This window comes from Sorex fumeus, unplaced genomic scaffold (genome assembly GCF_029834395.1).
Source record: "Sorex fumeus unplaced genomic scaffold, SorFum_2.1 ptg000032l, whole genome shotgun sequence".
NCBI classification, from domain to species: Eukaryota; Metazoa; Chordata; class Mammalia; order Eulipotyphla; family Soricidae; genus Sorex; species Sorex fumeus.
The window spans coordinates 6208711-6227862 of NW_026606089.1; the positions used below are offsets into that span (position 1 = coordinate 6208711).

The 19152-nt window shown below is 42.5% G+C and overlaps 1 pseudogene; it reads right to left on the reverse strand.

Annotated features, from left to right (window-relative positions):
* Positions 1-3705: 3705 nt before the first annotated feature.
* On the reverse strand, positions 3706-3802 carry LOC130025838 (uncharacterized; annotated as a pseudogene).
* Positions 3803-19152: the final 15350 nt, after the last annotated feature.

Genomic DNA, 19152 nt, shown 5'->3' on the forward strand with positions numbered 1-19152 from the left:
ACAGTGGAATCAAAGAGATGTGCCCGGAGCCGGAGGTTCTTCTTCCTCTTAGCTATTTCTTTGACATTTTTGAAGGCGTTCCAAGCTGCTCTCTTCCTCCTGCACAGCTCGGGTGCCAGGTCATTTGTCATGTTGACCTCTCGATCTAGGTACACATAGCTGTTGCATTCGGAGATAGTCCTTCAATTGAGAGTGAATGGGGCATCAGGAACAAGGCTGTTTCGCATAAACATTATCTTCCTAAGATTCAGCTGTAGTCCTACCTTTCCACACTCACGGTCAAAGCTGGCCAGCATTTGTGCCGCTTGGCCGATGTTTGGTGTTATTAAAACAATGTCATCAGCAAAGTGCAGGTGGTGTAGTTGCCGACCATCTATCTTCATTCCCATTCCCTCCCATTCCAGTCGTCGCATGATGTTCTCGAAGGTGGCACTGAAGAGTTTCGGTGAAAGGGTATCACCCTGCCACACCCCTCTCTTGACATCAACGATCACTTCTTTGTAGAATGGTGAGATCCTGCTAGTGAATCTGTAATACAGCTCACGGAGGATCCTGATGTACTGGTCTTGAATGCCCTGATTGGCTAGGGCTTCAATGACCACTTCCGTCTCAACAGAATCAAAGGCCTTCTTTAAATCAATGAACGTTAAACAGCGGCATCTTGAACTCCAGAGAAACTTCAATGAGCTTGGTTATCGTGTGGATATGGTCGATGGTGCTGAATCCTTTGCAGAACCCTGCTTGCTTGCATGGTTGTCCTTCATCTAGTGTTCTGCCAATCCTATTTAGGATGACTCGAGTGAACAACTTGTACATGACAGACAATAGGCAGATCGGGCAAGAGTTGCCAATGTCATGGATGTCTCCCTTCTTGAACAGTAGTACGGTCCTGCTGGTTTTCCTTTGGGACAGAAACTTGCATTCAGACAGGTAGCGAGTGAAGAGCCGAGCCAGTGTATTGATGAGTACTGACTGCAGGTTCTTCAGGTGTTCAGGTCTGACCTTGTCTGGGCCTGGTGCTATTTGTTTCTTTACCAACAAAATGGCGTGTCAGATTTCGAAAGGGAGAACATTGGGAACAACATATCCATCCTGTGGAATTTGGTATGTCGGCAAGTGGACATGGCTATCGAAGAGATTTGAGTAGAAATCATGGTAATCTTCTCCACTGCCGTTCTGGAGGATGTGATGGATCCATCAGGACGTCGGAGGGCAGTCATCTTGGTCTTATAGTTGACGAAGGACAGGCAGGCATTACGAATACTTTTCCTGGCTTCTGCCGCATCTACCAGTACTTCTGCTCTTCTCTCTTTTAGGTCTTCCTTGATCGCATCTCTGCACTGCTTTGCACGCTCAGACGTTAGCTTACGGTCGCCTGAGGCATGCGCCAAACCATGCTGGCGAATTAGCTCAAGAGTTTTCGAAGATAGGCAATTTTTTGTGGCTATCTCTCTCTTGGCATTCCTTGCACATTCATGGAGGTGCTGAACCAGTCGATCGTATTCCTCGTCAATGTTGTCAACAATGGCATCTTCCCATGTTGCCGCAATAGTACCAAAGTATAGTTCCTTAACATTTTAGTTGATTCTAATATACTCGATTTTCTGAGGTATTATTGTGAATGGGATTGTTTTTCTCTATCTCTTTTTTCTCTTTCATTTGAAATATATGGGAAAGCCATGGACTACCGGATATTGATTTTGTAATATGCTACTTTACGAAACAAATCTATTGTTCCCAGGAGCTTTTTTGTAGATTCTTTGGGATTTTCCAAGTATAGTATCATGTCATCTCCAAATAGTAAAAGCTTGAGTTCTTCCTTTTTTATATGGATGCCCTTGATATCTTTTCTGTTTACCGAAATCCTATGGCAAGTACTTCAAGTACTATGTTGAATAGGTGTGGTGAGAGTGGGTAACTTGTTTTGTGCCTAATTGTATTCTGGGATTCTAGCTCATTGATTTCTGCTCCAAGCCTTTAGTTTTCTCCCCCTTGAGAATAATGCTTGCTGTGGGTTTGTGGTAGTTTGTTTTGACTAGATTGAAGAAAGTACTTTCAACTCCCATTTTGTTGAGAGTTTTTCATCATGAATGGGTGCTGGATCTCATCAAATGCTTTATCTACATCTATCGATATGATGATATGACTTTTATCTTTATTTTATTGATATGGTGTATTCTGTTGATTGACTAGAGAATGTTAAGCCATCCTTGCATCCCCAAGATAAACCTACTTGGTCATAGTGTGTGATCTTTTGTTGAGTTTCTGGATTCTCTTTGCTGGTATTTTCTTGAGAATCTGTGTATCTGTATTCATCAAGGAAATAGGTCTGTAATTTTCATTTTTTGTGGTGTCTCTGTCTGTTTTGAGTATTAGGGTGATCTTTGGCTCATAGAAACTATTTGGGAGCATTTCTGTTTCTTCAATTTCCTGGAAAATCTTGAAAAATGTTGGTAGCAGTTCCTCTTTAAAGGATTGAAATATTTCACTATTGAATCCATATGGGCCAGGGATTCTGTTTGGGGGGATATTTTGACCATCATTTCAATTTCCTTCGTAGTGATAGGTTCAATATTCCAAATCTTCTTGGTTCAGCCTTGGGAGGTAATTGGAATCCATTAATTTATCAATTTATTCAAGATTCTCTCATTTCCTGCTGCAAAGATTCTCAAAATAATCTCTGATGATCCTATGGATTTCTGTAGTTTCTATTAGGATACCCCCCTTTGCATTTCTGATTCGATTTATTAGAATTCTTTCTGTTTCTTTGAGTGACTTCTAGAGGTTTATTGATCTTGTTTATTTTCTCAAATAACAAGCTTTTGCTTTTATTGGTCTTCTGGATTGTATTTTGGGATTCTAGCTCATTGATTTCTACTAAAAATTTTATTATTTCCTTGCTCCAGCCTAGTTTGCACTCCTTTTGTTGGTCATTTTCCAAAATCTTGAGCTCTAATTTATTCATGTAGGCCGTTTCTTTCTTCCTGATGAATTCTGGCAGAGCTATAATCTTTCCTCTTAACACTGCTTTTGCTGTGTCCCACAAGTTCTGGTAGCTCGCGTCCTCATTCTCATTTGTTTCTGGAACCTTTTTATTTCCTCTTTGATTTCTTCTCTAAGCCAACGGTTGTTCATTACTTCCCTTAAATAAAATATTTCCTTGCTGAGATTTAGTCTGTTTGATCTATTGAGAAGTGACAAAGTAGTGTTGAAATCTCCACCTAGTACTGTTTTGCTATCAATTTTTTTTTAAGTCTATTAGAAGTTGTTTTTAAGTCTTTTGCTGGTCTGTCATTGAGCATATACATTGAGGAGGGTGAGTTCTTTCTGATGTACAGATCCCATGATCATGAAGAAATGACATTCACTGTCTCTTATAACCTTTAGCCTGAAGTCCATGTGGTCTGATACTAGTATGACTACTCCAGCTTTGTGGAGGTGTTCTTTTCTTGAAGACTTGCTTTCCAGCCTTTTACTTTTAGCCCATGGTTGCTTTGATTGTTCAGATGTGTTTCTTGCAGGCATCAGAATGTTGGGTTCAGTTTTCTAATTCATCTTCCTATTCTGTGCCTCTGAATTGGCACATTTAGTCCATTGACATTGAGAGAGATTGTTGTTATGGGGATTTGTGTATCTTTATGTAGAATTTTTGTACTTGTGGGGATTCCCTTAGCTTAAAGTAGCCGTGTTAGTTCTTCTTGCAAAAAAAATATGGAACTCTTTACAAGTTTGCATGTCGTCTCTGTGCAAGGACCATGATAATCTCCGTATCATTTCAATTTTAGTATATGTGTAACCAAACCAAGTAGGAGTTAATTTTTCTCTTCTGATTACTTTGAGTGTTGTCCTTACTTACCCTATGGCAGAGAGGGTACCTAATCAAGGAAAGTATTTCAAAGCAGCTTGATAGATTTAGAACTTTAATGTCCCAGAAAGAAAAATATGGTTTTTACCATATTATCTTTTACCATAATCAAGGCATCAGTTTTACAAAATAATTCTTTTAGAAGATGTTATATAAGTCCTGTTTAATGCACTTCCCTGAAACCTTCATTAATACCATTAAACTAGAGCCTTTTGCTGTTCTCACCTCAGTCCCGTGTACATCTCCATGAAAAGGTGGATGGTGTTGTCTGCACTTTGACCACCTTGAATGTAAGTAGGATTTTTCTCCTGAAGGAAGAGGTGAGGAGCATATTGATGATTTCATTCCACATTATTATAAGTTCAACTTGAAAGGAAGTTGAGACTCATGAGGCTCCTGTAAAGGACAGAAAAAAGGGTCTCAGTGAAGTTTAATGGCCAACACAAATTAACTTCACAGATGACACAAAGCAGCCTGTGTGCATCTTTGTGTATAGTGAGTTTCATACCTAATGATAGTGATTCTTAGCCATGACACACGGGCAAAACAGACCTATAATTAAAAATCTAGTTCTCTGAGCAGAGTGGGCTTTCTTAGGTGATTGAACAAGTGTGTAGTAATTTATTACTAAGCACATATGTAGTTTGAATGATGTGTACTTTTTGATCTAAAATTAATTCCAAATATGTCTAAAATGACAGTCTCCTGACCCCGCACCTGGCTTTCTTCACCGGGGTCCCTTGGAGGGGGTGTGTTGAGTTTCCCTCACCGCGCCGAGCAGAGCCCTGGCACCTGAAGACCTCTGCAACCAGCCATAGGTACGCTTTAGACCACTCTCCCCAAGCTTGAAGGAGCCTCATGCATGAACGAATCTGACAGAGGAACCCAGGTGTGCGCAACCGGGGGATGAGATCTCCAAGGCTGCTCAGATCAAGACTGGGCCCCCTCCAACCAGATCCCCCATCTGCTAGTAGCTAAGTGTTACAACCACGAACTGCCCCTGGAGCCATGTAATCCCATCAATGGCCAAGATACAGAGACTGGATTTTGTTGATAAGACAACAATTATTGTCCAGTTCTCACTCTGAGAGAACCTGGTAGGCATCTGCGAGTATCTTGCCCTTGTGTTTACTAGTCATTTACACTTCTTTCAATACAGATTATATGATCATGGTTTATGCTTATTTTTACTATTGAAGTTTAATAGCTAAATACTGATTTTTTAACAGCACTAATTTATTAAAAACATTCATCCTTGGCCTATCATATTAATTGCCAGTATTTGTTGGTTTTGCTTGTTTTTTGATTACTTAAATTGATTTTGGTCCTTTTCTTTCAGGTTGAAAAATTTTGACACAAATGAGTATATGTTTTTCTTTATCTTCTACAGTTTTAAACTGAGAACAACTGTTTGTTTTGTACAAATAAGATACCTGTGCATTTACTATTTCTTCTCATTTTATTTACATTTTAACACATCTCGATTCATCTACAAATTATCCTAGTAAGTGTTCTCATATTGAAAGAAACCACCAATTTTTTCAATCATAGCACTGTAGCACTGTCCTCCCACGGTTCATCCATTTGCTCGAGCGAGAACCAGTAACATCTTACAACAAATTGTGAGACTTGTTGTCACTGGCTTTGGCCTATCGAATACGTCATGGGTAGCTTGCCAGGCTCTTGCTCTGTGGACGAGATATTCTGGGTAGCTTGCCGGGCAGAGGAATCGGAATCAGGGTTGGCCTCCTGCAAGGCAAATGCCCAACCCGCTGTGCTGTAAACGTTATCTAAAATATACTAGTAATAACAAATGTTGTTTCATTAACAGTGCAATATAAACAATTATTAGGTAATTTTCATGATTTGTTAATGAAATAGCTAAGCTCTTGAGTATAATGGGAGTATTTTTCTAACACAAGAGTCTGACGAAGGTGAAACTGTTATAACCGTCTTGTAGAATTCCATCTCCCTAGCCTGCTTCATTCTATCCCACTATCTATCCAATCCGGTCTTCTTCTGGGATTCTGACCTCCTGATTGGCTAGCCTCTACCTTTCACCTGCCTACTTTATGACATCATTCTCCCACCAAACCAACCACCAACTGGTAGAATCTTGGGGGTCCCATATAGTAGTTTGTAAACAAATTTGAATCATCATGGCAAGTGACGAGTGACCAATGACCAATCACCAGTGAGCAGTCATCTGTACTGAACAGTTGTGATCTTAAGCCGCTTCAGTGTTCAGACGTACTCTCTTACAGTCTCCTCTTCTCGTCTACCTTTCACCAGTATTTCCTCTTCTTTGACCATGTCAGGTAAGGAATAATACTTTTCAAAGCTTTTCATTAGATTTATCATCCCTAAACTTAGCAGTCAAGGAAAAACAGCACGTAGTAATGAAAGAAAGTATTCAAGTAGAATTTTATAAGCCTCATTTTAGCTTGACTTTGACATTTGCTGTGTGATTTTAGACACTGGCTTACTTTCTCTCACATACGAAGTGTTTTTCCTCATTGATTACATTCTATTTTAGACATACTTAGGAGCTCAAATACACAAACACACATACACACACACGCATATATATATATATATGGGTTGATTCTCTGTGTTTCTTTTTCCTTTTAATAGTGAATTTTACATGATCACTTAATCACTTAACTTCCCGTTAGTCGTCGATTTGCTCGAGCGGGCGCCAGTAACGTCTCCATTTGTCCCTGTCGCGTGCTAGTGTAGCCCAATGGCATCTCTTCGCTCCGGGAACATGGAGGGCCTCAAACCGATCGTTCATGACCTTGACAAAGAAGTCTGACCATCTGGTAGGTGGGCGGCCACGCGGTCTCTTGACATCCCGTGGAATCCAATCAGTAACAGCTCTAGTCCAACGGTCGTCTTTAAATCTCATTACGTGACCAGCCCATCTGATTTTCGACACCTTGGCAAATGAGACAGCGTCCCTGATCCTTGATCGTCGACGGATGTCAGAACTCCGGATTCGTTCTCTCATTTGAGTGAAACGTGATATTCCAAGCATAGCTCTTTCTATTCTTCTTTGGGAGACCTGAATGGCGTTCTCATCTTGTTTGCGTAGGGCCCAGGTCTCTGAGGCATATGTTAATGCAGGAAGAACAGTGGAATCAAAGAGATGTGCCCGGAGCCGGAGGTTCTTCGTCCTCTTAGCTATTTCTTCGACGTTCTTGAAGGCGTTCCAAGCCGCTCTCTTCCTCCTGCGCAGCTCGGGTGCCAGGTCATTTGTCATGTTTACATGATATTCACTGAAAACAAGTAAATCAGAGAAAGTATTTTTACAGAAACAGAAAATATAGATGCTGTGAAAAACTGTTAATATATACTAGCATGTGTTCTCTGTAATGGTCTCTCCGCTTGTATTTATACATCAGTATTTTGAATATAGTGATATTACAAAATAATAATCATTGATCTTTGAGTTTTCTATTTAAACCAGGTAATAAGAAAATATGGGGCATGGGGAAGGTGTGGAGTGCTGAGCGTTAGGGAGGCAAGCCCTCTAAGGTAAGCAAGTTTGGGATCACTTTCATAAAACATTGACCAATCGACACCAAGACAATATGAGGGAGAAAAAAATAGGAAAGAAAGAAAGAAGGATAGAAAGAAAGAAAGAAAGAAAGAAAGAAAGAAGAATAGGGACTTCGATTATCAAGGAAGGGGATAACGTTTGGACATAAAGTTGAAGAGAACCAAAGACTTAACATCAAAAAAGAAAGAATATATATGAAATATGCTGAGAATAATCCACTGAGAGCAAGTCAAATAATTTTACTTCAATAAATGTCAGGACTAGAAAATATACTATGCCTTCAATAGGTTACCAATAGGAAAAGCTCTTTATCAGAAAGCCATCCTTGCTGGATTTTTTCCTTATTATTTCTTAGAACACAGTACTTGGTACTTGACAATTTGGAGTATAAACACGCTTCATAAATGATGCTCCCCATAAATAGCTAATAGTGCTTATCTAGGGCGGTGGAAGACATAGAATCTTCAATGTTTTTATTACGTTCTGGTTTTTAAGTTCATGTATGCGCTGCCTGTTAAAATAAAGAAAAAAGGTATATTCTAACTTGAATCAGGAGGTTTGATTCATCTGTGTGGTCAGTAGATTCCAGGTTAAAGCTGCTTGTCATCTTTACAAATATTATTTCATGTGATTTTTTCTTCCTAACATGAGAGTACTTTGATAATAGTCAACTTTTGTTTTTAGATCCTAAGAGGAAAGAGAAAAATCAAGTCTCACATGACAAATTACACATTTTTGTCATATTTCTGAATTCTGAGTTTTCCTACATAAAGATATTTTATGGGATTTTGGTGCGCATTTATTAAACATTGAGAAGAAAGTTTTCCTGTTTGATAAAGATAATTCTAATCTAGGCATTGGAAGTAAATTTGCAATATTTTGTCATCACTTTTTAAATGGTCTTTTCTGTTTCTTGTGTGATCAAGTGAAATCCTCTGCTATGTTTAACACATGTTGTTTGCTGGTTAATATTCAAAGGTACTGATGAGTATAATTTTTTGTAATTTCGAAGTTTCTTTCTGTATTTTCCTCATTTAAAACATTTCTTGTCTATGAAATAAAATCACGTTTATTCCTATTTTCTTTTTGTTATGTAGTTACTGATAAATCCTTTCTCTTTAATGGACTGGTAAAGTGTCACTCAAAAATCACCTTCTATTCCATTTTTTGGCTAGCAATTTTTACTAAAATAAAATAGAGTCTTCATTTTGTATATGTGGAACAATTTAGTAATAACCTTATTGTACTTTTTTATTTGGTTTTGTTTGGGATGCCATCCACTGTTATTCAAGGCTTACTCTTGGGTCTGTTCTCCATAACATACTGTACTATGCTGCTTGCTACAGAGACCAGATTTCATTAATATCTACATAATTCTTTTTCAGTTCTGTGATACATATTTTTCATGATGTTTTCTTTACACTTCCTCCTATGTAAATAACATGAAATAGAAAAATTATATTCGTGTATGCATTATTATTCTTAGAGTTATGAATAACTACATTGTTGATAAACAACTTAAGACACAGAATTTAAATAAAGTTTTCCTTCCAAAAATATTTCTTGGGAAAAACTCAAGTAGTAATTTTTGAAGTGGATCAAAAATCAGGGTAACCTTCAATGCATCAACAAGATTAAGTTGTATGTGAACCATAAGTAACAGGTACTCACCTGATCTTGGGGAAGTTCCCATAATATCTCCAGCCCAAAGTAAACTGGCGCTGACACCAACTCCAACTCAGGAACAAAAAGTTAAGAATTTTGATCAGATGAAAACTGGACTTTCAAAACCTCTGGAGACCTACCAGATCCCAGTAGACCTAGATCATGCAAAGATCCGCAGGTAATGAACACCACTGACACCATCACTCTGAAGCAGGTGAGAGAAAATTCAAGTGGCACTAAACGGACCTCCCATGCAAAATGGAAGAACAAAAAGGAGGCTTCTGAACCTCTTAAGGGATAAACCAAGGCTAAAATCCAGCCAAAAGTCTGAGAATGCTTGCTAAGGGGAGCAGGGATTGTTTGTAATGCTGCAGTCAGTGAGAGTTGTCCTGTGACCACAGCCAAAACTAACAGCAAATCTCACAAAGCTGCCTCCAGCAGGATCAGCAAGACAAAGAGCCATGGGCAGGAGAAGATAAAAAACACCAGAGAAAACTCTAAGAAAGCTAATGAATGTAAGCAGCTAGGGAACAAGTTCAAGGCAGAAGAAAAGTCCACCATTGGCAAGATGAAATTCAAGGAAACTTAACCTGAGCTTTGCCAAGAGGCAGTTAAAAAACCCCGCTGCTACCTAGGCATACACATGCTGGATTCTGTCCAATTGTTTCATGCTCTGGGGAAGAGTGATCCAAAACTTGGAATCTCTTCCTCCCAGGTCCGGAGTAGCTCAAAGAACCCCAAAGATGTCAAGCCATCCTCAGCTGTCAAGCCATGGCTAGGTGCTACACGGGATGGAAAAGGCCTTGAGAAAACTCAGGTCAAAGCACAGAAACCAAGTAGCAGTGCTGAAAAACGCTCATCCCCATCCCGGTCTGAGCTGCCACCTCCTGGGAAGGTCAAATTGGTACCTTTGCTGTTTCTTACCATGGAGAATCCACAAGCTGGACCTGTTCCTCGGAGACGAAAATCTGAAGGCACACATCTTCCTGCTGCAGCTTACCCTGCCAAGCCTGGCTCTACCAATGCAGCTCAACCAAATGCTGCCAATTTTTCCCTGTCAACCACTGCATTTTTGCCTGGTCCTTCCAATCCTGCTAAGTCCATTTCAACCAACCTATCTCGACCAGGTTTGCAGAACCCTAGTAGCCGGCCTATTCATCAGCCTGCAGCTTCTAGACCTGCTCCCTACAAGACAGCAGCTGGCACTTCTCTACAGCGGGAGCACCCTTCTGTCTCTGTGAACAAGCAGCATTCACCACCCAAACGTCAGAGTCACTTTCTCCTCCAAGACTTCCGTTTCCAACCGATTCCATGGAGAAAGCCCAATGTTCCCGAGCAGACATGTCAAAGCCCATCACCAAAGAGCATAGACCAGAGCGTGAGGCTATGAAAAGGAAGGCTCAGCATGAGCGTGAGAACACTGCCAAACTCACCTCTTTGGGGGAAAGTGTAGTACTTTATTGAGAGGGAAAAGAGATGGACATCTCTCTCTATTATGGCTACGTAATGGGAGTAGCTGGAATGGTAGGTTCCATTTGAGGTACCAGATGGTTTTCCTAGGCAAACACTGACATGCCATACACCTTTTATTTATTCTATTATTTTTTTTTCAAATTAAAGAGATGCATCGAACTCGGGTCGGCCATGTTGGCTGTGTGCAAGGCAAATGCCCTACCGCTGTGCTATAACTCCAGAGATGCATCATAGTTAATTGATTGTTAATAAATGTTCTGAATTTTGAGTTGCTGTCAACTATGTTTGATTTTGGGAGTGGCTGGGTGTTGAAGGAGGAGATGGGAAAGAATGGGAAAGAATGGGAAGTTAGAGAGAGGAAAAAGGGGGAATAGACAAGACTCTAAGAAATACAAACATGGTCCAGGGTTAAAAAGCCCTTAAGAGGACACTACTTCCACTACCCAGCCGTCGCCACACTCCAGGACGCTTTCCGGACCCGCGCGGCAGCTCCGGCCGAGACCCACGCACAACTGAAGACCCACAGAACAAGATAAGTGGAACTCTCTGAGACCTTGGACTCCAGGCTCGGCGGACCCAGGGACAGAGCTTCTCTGCTTGCTCCCACCACCACAGGTGACAAAGGGATTCTAATCAGGAGCCCCACCCTACCCTGCCCTGTCTGCTTCCATCAACCACCCAGGGATCGAATTGTGCACAGGAGACCCACCCTACCAGATAAATACCCCACTGGCAGATTTCCACTCTCGACACTACTTCCACTACCCAGCCGTCGCCACACTCCAGGACGCTTTCCGGACCCGCGTGGCCGCAAGCGGCCGCACGACACATCATAAGACACTAAATAACCATCTTCTGGAATTGTCGTACCATATTTGATAGGGTTCAAATATGGTAACACCTACAAGGGTGATTAGAGGTCACCGCAAAAGCCTCTATACCTCTCGGAAAGACTGGCAAGCTACCGAGAGTATTCCGCCCTCACGGAAGAGCCTGGCAAGCTATCCGCTGTGTATTCGATATGCCAAAACCAGTAACTACAACTGGTCTCATTCACCTGACCCTGAAGGCTTCACCGACATGGCAGCACTAAGAAGGATGAGAAAGGAGAGGCCGACAAAATCTCAAGGCCGACCTAGGCTGCCACAACGAAGGAAGACAAAAATGATCGTCTGTACTTTCAATGCACGTATGCTAGCATCAGATGCATCCATCGAGGACCTGATGGTACAAGCGCGAATGATCAAGTACGACATCATTGGTCTGACCGAGACAAGAAGGCACGAATCTCACCATGCTGTTTTCGACACCGGAGAAGAATTGTTCCTCGGAACATGTGATAAAAGAGGTGTTGGAGGCGTCGGTGTCCTTGTCAACACAAACTTGGCCAAGAGCATTGATTCATTCGAATGCCTAACAACCCGAATCGGACGTTTACATTTGAATAGATGTGGCTCACTGCCTGCAGTTTCTATCTTCGTTGTCTACGCACCAACATCTCATTATGATGAAAGAGAAATCGAGAAGTTCTACATGGAGCTAGAGAAGCTCTATAAAGAAGACCACACCTTCTACAAGATCATTGTGGGTGATTTTAATGCCAAGATAGGACCGAGAAGATCAGCTGAAGAACTTCACATCGGGACCCATGGCCTAGAATGGAACGAACAGGGTGAGAGACTGTCTGAGTTCATCATGTCGACCAAGACCATTCATGGTAAATCACAGTTCCAGAAGGCAGAATCTAAACGATGGACATGGGAGTCTCCCGGTGGACGATTCCACAACGAAATAGACCACATCATATTCAATCGACGGTTTTGCCTGACTGATGTCGCTGTTGTCCCAAAATTTCTAACGGGATCGGACCACCGTCTCCTTCGTGCAAAATTCTACTTCACAGAGCGGGGAGAAAGGGCTGCAAAGTTCAAAAAGAGAACTCCCAGAATGACCACCAACTGGGAACTCTTTGGTACTATTGCGGCAACATGGGAAGATGCCATTGTTGACAACATTGACGAGGAATATGATCGACTGGTTCAGCACCACCTTGAATGTGCGAGGAACGCCAAGAGAGAGATAGCCACAAAAAGTCGCCTATCTTCGAAAACTCTTGAGCTAATTTGCCAGCATGGTTTGGCGCATGCCTCAGGCAACCGCAAGCTAACGTCCGAGCTCGCAAAGCAGTGCAGAGATGCGATCAAGGAAGACCTCAAAGAGAGAAGAGCAGAAGTACTGGTAGATGCGGCAGAAGCCGGGAAAAGTATTCGTAGCGCCCGCCTGTCCTTCGCCAACTATAAGACCAAGATGACTGCCCTCCGACGTCCTGATGGATCCATCACATCCTCCAGAACGGCAATGGAGAAGATTGTCCATGACTTCTACTCAAATCTCTTCGATAGCCATGTCCACTTGCCGACATACCAAATTCCACAGGATGGGTACGTCGTTCCTAACGTTCTCCCTTCCGAAATCCGACACGCCATTTCGTTCGTAAAGAAGCAAACAGCACCCAGCCCAGACAAGGTCAGACCTGAACACCTGAAGAACCTGCCGTCAGTACTCATCAATACACTGGCTCGGCTCTTCACTCGCTACCTGTCTGAATGCAAGGTTCCGTCCCAATGGAAAACCAGCAGGACCGTACTACTGTTCAAGAAGGGAGACACCCATGACATTGGCAACTATCGCCCGATCTGCCTATTGTCAGTCATCTACAAGCTGTTCACTTGAGTCATCCTGAATAGGATTGGCGGAACACTAGATGAAGGACAACCATGCGAGCAAGCAGTGTTCCGCAAAGGATTCAGCACCATCGACCATATCCACACGGTAACCAAGCTCATTGAGGTTTCTCGGGAGTTCAAGATGCCGCTCTGCTTAACGTTCATTGATTTAAAGAAGGACTTTGATTCTGTTGAGACGGAAGCGGTCATTGAAGCCCTAGCCAATCAGGGCATTCAAGCCCAATACATCAGGATCCTCCGTGAGCTGTTTTGCGGATTCACTACCAGGATCTCACCATTCTACAAAGAAGTGATCGTTGATGTCAAGAGAGGGGTGCGGCAGGGTGATACCATTTCACCAATACTCTTCAGTGCCACCCTCGAGAACATCATGCGACGACTGGAATGGGAAGGAATGGGAGTGAAGATAGATGGTCGGCAACTACACCACCTCCGCTTTGCTGATGACATTGTTTTAATAACACCAAACATCAGCCAAGCGGCACAAATGCTGGCCGACTTTGACCGTGAGTGTGGAAAGGTAGGACTACAGCTGAATCTTACGAAGACAATGTTTATGAGAAACAGCCTTGTTCCTGACGCCCCATTCGCTCTCAATGGAACGACCATCTCCGAATGCAACAGCTATGTGTACCTAGTTCGAGAGGTCAACATGAGAAATGACCTGGCACCCGAGCTGCACAGGAGGAAGAGAGCGGCTTGGAACGCCTTCAAGAACGTCGAAGAAATAGCTAAGAGGACGAAGAACCTCTGGCTCCGGGCACATCTCTTTGATTCCACTGTTCTTCCTGCATTAACATATGCCTCAGAGACCTGGGCCCTACGCAAACAAGATGAGAACGCCATTCAGGTCTCCCAAAGAAGAATAGAAAGCGCTATGCTTGGAATATCACGTTTCACTCAAATGAGAGAACGAATCCGGAGTTCTGACATCCGTCGACGATCAAGGATCAGGGACGCTGTCTCATATGCCAAGGTGTCGAAAATCAGATGGGCTGGTCACGTAATGAGATTTAAAGACGACCGTTGGACTAGAGCTGTTACTGATTGGATTCCACGGGATGTCAAGAGACCGCGTGGCCGCCCACCTACCAGATGGTCAGACTTCTTTGTCAAGATCATGAACGATCGGTTTGAGGCCCTCCATGTTCCCGGAGCGAAGAGATGCCATTGGGCTACACTAGCACGCGACAGGGACAAATGGAGACGTTACTGGCGCCCGCTCGAGCAAATCGACGACTAATGGGAAGTTAAGTGATTAAGTGATTAAGAGGAGAAATTGCATGGGCCTGATGAAGAGTGGGGTAGGGTCAGAGGAAGAGTAAGCTGACAGTGCATTTGTTCTGCAAGCCAGAAGGACACAGTTCAATTCTTGCAATCTTTTATGGTCCCCAGAGACCCACGAGATGTGAATCTTGAACACAGAGCCAAGAGTAAGACTAGAGCACAGTCAAGTATGCCCATCACTGGTGTCCTCGAAAAAAATGGGAGAAATGGCACGGTTTGCGGTTTTTGGTTAAAATAATAAATTTGCAATAGGCTGAGGAAGGCAGATGAGTCTAAGATGATGAGAAGAAAAGTAAAAATTCTTCCATGGAGGCTGTGTTTACACCTCATGGCCTCCTTTGGAAAGGAAGCAAATTTGAGACACATCACTAAAAGGTTTTCTGTGGTCTATCCATAAATGATGGTTGGGGAATGCGAACACATACACTGTGGAATAAACCTACCAGATGAGTGATCAATGCCCTCAGAGTCATTCAAGGATGACTCTTAACAAGGAAAAAGCCAAGAGAACAGTTGACGCATGAAGCCTGAAGATCAGCTCCTGGTAGATGCTAAGATAAAACACCATGTCCTCGAGCCCTCTTTTCAGCACCCCTAGATGCACAGTTTCAATTATTCCCAACAATATTCAGAGTTGCTATCGTGGTGACACTTTATCGTGGTGAGTTTCAACAATGCGGTACATTGCCTATGTAAGTCTTTGGATTTGTAAACTCCCAAAGTTAGCCAAGCCAGCTTTCAGGAAATTTCTGGTGGCGGGAGCTCAAATTATATTAGCTTGAGGGGCTGTTCTTTGGTCTTCCATGGTCCCTGTTGCATGTAGCTTTCTCTAAACATCGCTTTTAACTGCAGTTCACACAAGAACCAACTTTATAAATGGCATTGTGGCTGCATTGCAGTAGGTACCATACTAAGACATGCGTTCTAGGTCACCACTCCCAAAGCAGTACGAATTGACCTTGAGCCTGGAAGTTTGTGGTGGAAAGAGATGGTCCTAGGAGAGTTAATGGGGTGATGGATGGTTGGAAAGGAAACCGGGAAGGGTAGGGAAGTGGAAATCTGGTGATAATCATGGGATAGTTGGTGGATGTTTTTCAAATACATTAAAATATTTTTTGAAAATGAGATTCAAGACAAACATATGAAAATAAGATAGGTTCCAATGTACAGTTTACATATAAGACCCAGAAAGCTTAAAGGGCTGGCATTCCTTCTGGAGCTTTCAATCATACCGTTTACTAAATATGTTATTTTCACATCAATTACCTGTGGAGAGGAATAGTGAGAAAGAGAATGCCACCGGAATAGCAAACTGGATGACCACCTTCATTAAAAGCCAGGTGGAAGGTGTTCACATGGATCCCAAGTGCAAATATATGTTAACAGGAACATATATTTAACTAACTCTGCTTGGTACCAGTAATAACTTTGTTGAAAATGGGGGGAAATGAAAGCAGTTTCTGACTGACATGAGACTAACCAGTTAATAGATTTTCTCAGGAAAGGGTAGTTGACTGGCTGGGAACAGAAAAACATGAAAAGTGTTTTGCTACCTTTAATGTATGGGTGGAGGTAATTGATCCCAGAAATCTCTTAAAACTAACAAACTTCAACTCTCTTGAAGGAATTGTGTTTTCTTTTTTTTTCCCCTTTATTTTATATTTTTTTAAAGTTGTAGATTTACAATTTTTTGTGCTTTGGTTTCAATTATACAATGATCAGATACCCATCCCTCCACCAGTGTCCATTTTCACCACCATGGATAAAATCCATCCCACCCCCATCCCCCCATCCCCCCTGTCTCTGTGGCAGGGCAATCCCCTGTGTTCTCTCTCTCCTTTTGGGTGTTGTGGTCTGCAAGAGAGGCATTGAGTGGCAAACATGTTCAGTCCATAGTCTACTTTCGACATCCATCTCCCCTCCTAGGAAGATCCTCCAAACATCCTTTATTTGATGCTCCCTTCTCTATCTGAGCTGCCCTTTCCTCTAGGATACCTGGCTGGCCTCTAAGTTATGGAGTAATCCTCCTGGTGCTGATCTCAGCTATTCTTGGATATTAATCTCATATTTTGTTACTTTATATCCCCCAGATGAATGCAATCTATGTCTATCCCTCTCTTTCTGACTCATTTCGCTTAGCATGATACTTTCCATATTGTACCACTTGTATGTAAATTTCATGACTTCCTCTTTTCTAAGAGCTACATAGTACTCCATTGTGTAGATGTACCAAAGTTTCTTTAACCAGTCATCTGTTCTTGGGCACTCAGGTTTCTTCCAGTTTCTGGCTATTGTAAAGCGTGCTGCAATGAACAAACAAGTGCAGATGTCACTTCGACTATACATTTTTGCCTCTCTGGGATATATTCCCAGGAGTGGTATTGCTGGGTCAAATGGGAGCTCAATTTCTAATTTTTTGAGAATCGTCCATACTGTTTTCCAGAAGGGCTGAACCAGTGGACATTCCCACCAACAGTGAAGGAGTGTCCCTTTCTTGCCACATCCACGCCATCATCGGTTGCTTTTGTTGTTTTGAATGTGGGCCAGTCTCTGAGGTGTGAGATGGTATCTCATTGTGGTTTTGATCTGAATCTCCCTGATGATTAATGATGTAGAGCATTTTCTCATGTGCTTTTTTGCCATTCGGATTTCTTCTTTGAGAAAGTTTCTGTTCATTTCATTGCCCCATTTTTGGATGGGGTTGGATGTTTTCTTCTTGTGGATTTTAACCAGTATTTTGTATATCCTGGATATCAACCCCTTGTCAGATGTGTATTCGGTGAATATCCTTTCCCATTCTGTAGACTGTCTTTGTATTTTGGTCACTGTTTCTTTGGAGGTGCAGAAGCTTCTTAGTTTAAGATAGTTCCATTCATCTATCTCTGTTTTCACTTGCTCTGCCAGTGGCGTGGGATCTTTGAAGATACCATTAGCTTCAATGTCATGGAGGGTTTTGCCAACTTTGTCTTCAATGTACCTTATGGTTTCTGGTCTGATGTTGAGATCTTTAATCCATTTTGATCTTACTTTTGTTAACAGTGTTAGGCAGAGTTCTGAGCCCATTTTTTTGCATGTAGTCGTCCAGTGATGCCAGCACAATTTGTTAAAGAGGCTATTCAATCGACGGTTTTGCCTGACAGATGTCACTGTTGTCCCAAAATTTCAAACGGGATCGAACCACCGTCTCCTTCGTGCAAAATTCTACTTCACATAGCAGGGAGAAAGGGCTACAAAGTTCAAAAAGAGAACTCCCAGAATGACCACCAACTGGGAACTCTTTGGTACTATTGCGGCAACATGGGAAGATGCCACTGTTGACAACATTGACGAGGAATACGATCGACTGGTTCAGCACCTCCATGAATGTGCGAGGAATGCCAAGAGAGAGATAGCCACAAAAAATCGCCTATCTTCGAAAACTCTTGAGCTAATTTGCCAGTGTGGTTTGGCGCATGCCTCAGGCAACCACAAGCTAACATCCAAGCTCGCAAAGCAGTGCAGAGATGCGAACAAGGAAGACCTCAAAGAGAGAAGAGCAGAAGTACTATTAGATGCGGCAGAAGCCGGGAAAAGTATTCATAACGCCCGCCTGCCTTTGTCAAGTATAAGACGAAGATGATTGCCCTCCGATGTCCTGATGGATCCATCACATCCTCCAGAATGGCAATGGAGAAGATTATCCATGACTTCTTCTCAAATATCATCGATAGCCATGTCCACTTGCCGACATACCAAATTCCACAGGATGGATATGTCCTTCCCAATGTTCTCCCTTCCGAAATCAGACACGCCATTTCGTCGGTAAATAAACAAACAGCACCTGCCCCAGACAAGGTCAGACCTGAACACCTGAAGAACCTGCAGTCAGTACTCATCAATACACTGGCTCGGCTCTTCACTGGCTACCTGTCTGATTGCAAGTTTCTGTCCCAATGGAAAACCAGCAGGACCGTACTACTGTTCAAGAAGGAAGACATCCATGACATTGGCAACTATCGCCCGATCTGCCTATTGTTTGTCATCTACAAGTTGTTCACTGGAGTCATCCTAAATAGGATTGGCAGAACACTAGATGAAGGACCACCATGCGAGCAAGCAGGGTTCTGCAAAGGATTCAGCACCATCGACCATATCCTCACAATAACCAAACTCATTGAGGTTTCTCGGGAGTTCAAGATGCCTTCTGTTTAAAGTTCATTGATTTAAAGAAGGCCTTTGATACTGTTGAGATGGAAGCGGTCATTGAAGCCCTAGCCAATCAGGGCATTCAAGCCCAATACATCAGGATCCTCCGTGAGCTGTATTGCGGATTCACTACCAGGATCTCACCATTCTACAAAGAAGTGATCTTTGACGTCAAGAGAGGGGTGGGGCAGGGTGATAAGATTTCACCGAAAATCTTCAGTGCCACCCTCGAGAACATCATGCGAGGACTGAATGGGAAGGAATGGGAGTGAAGATAGATGGTCAGCAACTACACCACCACCGCTTTGCTGATGACATTGTTTTAATAACACCAAACATCAGCCAAGCAGCACAAATATTGGCCGACA